The 2,678-nt window shown below is 39.1% G+C and overlaps 1 non-coding gene across 1 annotated transcript; it reads right to left on the reverse strand.

Annotated features, from left to right (window-relative positions):
• Nucleotides 1-530: 530 nt before the first annotated feature.
• On the reverse strand, nucleotides 531-636 carry LOC128034345 (small nucleolar RNA R71). The gene has a single exon (XR_008190472.1). It is a non-coding gene; the product is annotated as a small nucleolar RNA R71 (small nucleolar RNA).
• Nucleotides 637-2,678: the final 2,042 nt, after the last annotated feature.

Genomic DNA, 2,678 nt, shown 5'->3' on the forward strand with positions numbered 1-2,678 from the left:
TCTAATTGAACCTTACCCAGATCCGAAGTAAATACTTAGGCATAACCGTTCCACAATGAATAAAAATCCACCTACAATTATAAATTTACCTCGAGATAATTTATTGTTCAAAGAGCCACAAGAACAAGAAAGAAATAATCAAGAAGAAGTCCCAATGGCTCAGCAGACACTGCGTGAGTACACCCTACCTATACTAGACGCGGTGCAAGGAAGCATAGAACGACCAGCAATCAACGCAAATAATTCTGAACTAAAATCGGCCACTATACAGATGATCCAAAACACACTACAGTTTAAAGGGAATATGGTTGAAGACCCAAATCAACAGTTGAAGTAGTTCATTCAACTATACGATACCTTCAAGTACAACGGGGTATCCGATGATGCCATGCGTCTCCGGCTATTCCTATTCTCATTATGTGATAACGCAGCTGATTGGTTGGAGTCATTAAAATTAGGACCCATCACCACATGGAACGATTTAGCAGAAAATTTTCTCTACAAGTTTTTCCCAATTAGTCGAACCATTCAACTGAGGTGAGAAATCGCCAATTTTAAACAATTTGAAAGAGAATCCCTGTACGAGGCGTGGGAGCCTTTCAAAACAATGTTAAAAAAATGCCCACATCACAAACTATATGCATGACTCCAAATCCAGTTTTTTTACAACGATGTTTACGACCATATATAATCGAGCCTAGACGGAGCATTCGAAGGTCTCTCATGTTCCATACGTACGAATGAGCCTACAAAATCATTGAAGATATGGCTATGAGCTCGTACATATGGCTTAATGAGAGGCTTATGTAAAAATTTAAGCCACCAATGATGAAAGCTATGAATGAAGAGAACAATGATGATAGAATCAAATGAATCTTAGAGAATCTCAACCGTTTGGAGACGCTCGTCAAGCTAACTAAAACAGAGCCTTATTCTGGAAAGCAACATGATGAGGCAAGCTGCGTAAATAATAGGGGTCGGGATCCTTATTCAAATAATTTCGATTGGAGAGATCATCCAAACCTCAAGTGGGGAGGCAACTAAGGAGGCACGAATCAAGCTCAAACTCAACTGAATCTTTCTTACCAACCTTCACTAATACATTAACGAACCATGAAGGAGGAGACGCAAACAATGAAGATGGACATTCGACAAGTCCAAGAAACATGCGGCTTGATTACAATTACATATTTACTACAATATGGGCACATTTCCCAACATCTACGACGCCCTGTATTATACCCACGATTTTTTAAAGACCTTATACTTATTCATGTTTGAGGATTTTGACATAGAGGGTATTATCGACTCCTTGACTACTTGATGTTGGGCTATGGTGAGTGGACACACCAAGCGAACTCTGAGTTGCCATTGAAATTTAACACCAATCATGTTCCTGATAGCCAAGTTGTGGATGCAGTTTATTTGCGCCCGCATAACGGCGACCCATAATGCCTCTAACGTTACCACCTCTCGAGTGGTCATGCTTTACTCTATCTCGTAAAGACATGAAATTTGTGTAGGCCACTAGATCTACGAAGGGATGCTTAAGTGCATACGACATCGAAAACAAAGTACGTACTTTCCGCATCTGATTATCACCTTATGTCACTGAGCCAATGTCCACATGTCATCGATCAAGCCATTCATGAGACCCACTAGGAGCGTGATTAAGGATAACTTGTATGGCTAGTTCATCAAGTTCCAGCACAAACAAAATTAGGAGAAAGAGCTCCAAACTAAACATAGGAGTGACACTCAAGGGCCAACGAAAAGGAAAGGGTATTCATAACAGTTTCCCCTCGAGAAGGAATAGTCTAAACAAACATAATTGTCTCTTGGATAGTCCCTATTAAAACCTTTTTCAATCCTTAGGTTCCAACTAATCCCTCTTTACCGGCTTGATTATTCGGTTACATTATATTAAACCTCCTCATATGTCTATGATTCCATCGAAACCTTATACTGAGAGTGGATTTATCGTTATCCTCCCAAGATCTTTCTTTGATGTATAGAGTTTCTTTAGCACTTTCTTGTAGCCTTTAATGATAGATCCTTACCTTTGATCTTTGGGTAAGTCCTCTTTCATTTGCCCATATACAGGTCAATTACGACTCGTCATTCCCATAACTAATTCTAGTTAGGTTATTACCCTATTCCTTACCGGCCTTCTTGTTTAACATCTTGGTAGAATCTTCCTATTTCTATACTTTTTCCTATTTTCGACGTGATTTTCCATATTCACAGCCTGGCGGACCACCTACATTTATCGTCCTAGTAGACTCCATATGCTACCATAGCTGAGCTATGGTCTTACACTTGTAATCTCATATTTAATGTCTTGGTAGACGTCCACGTGTTTACTGTCTTGGTGAACTTAAAACTCATAGATTAAGTTTAGAAATTTTGACTTAATACTCAGTTTTCCAGTAACATGCAGAACCACCCAAAGGTTTTTGAAAATACTTAACTTTTTTTCTTAAATTTACGAGCACCAAAGGATTTAAAGTCTTACTAGTTCACTGGATTTTCTACTTTTCCGACTTAAACCTCTTGATCATCGTCCCATGCATAGCTTCCATAGCTATCTCTTCTTCAGAGCAACCAAGGAAGAAGATGAAGAAGATGAGAGAATGAAACAGAATTGAGAGGAATTCACCCTAGGAATTCACTTCTCA

The sequence above is a fragment of the Gossypium raimondii genome, chromosome 10, assembly GCF_025698545.1.
Source record: "Gossypium raimondii isolate GPD5lz chromosome 10, ASM2569854v1, whole genome shotgun sequence".
Taxonomy (NCBI): Eukaryota; Viridiplantae; Streptophyta; class Magnoliopsida; order Malvales; family Malvaceae; genus Gossypium; species Gossypium raimondii.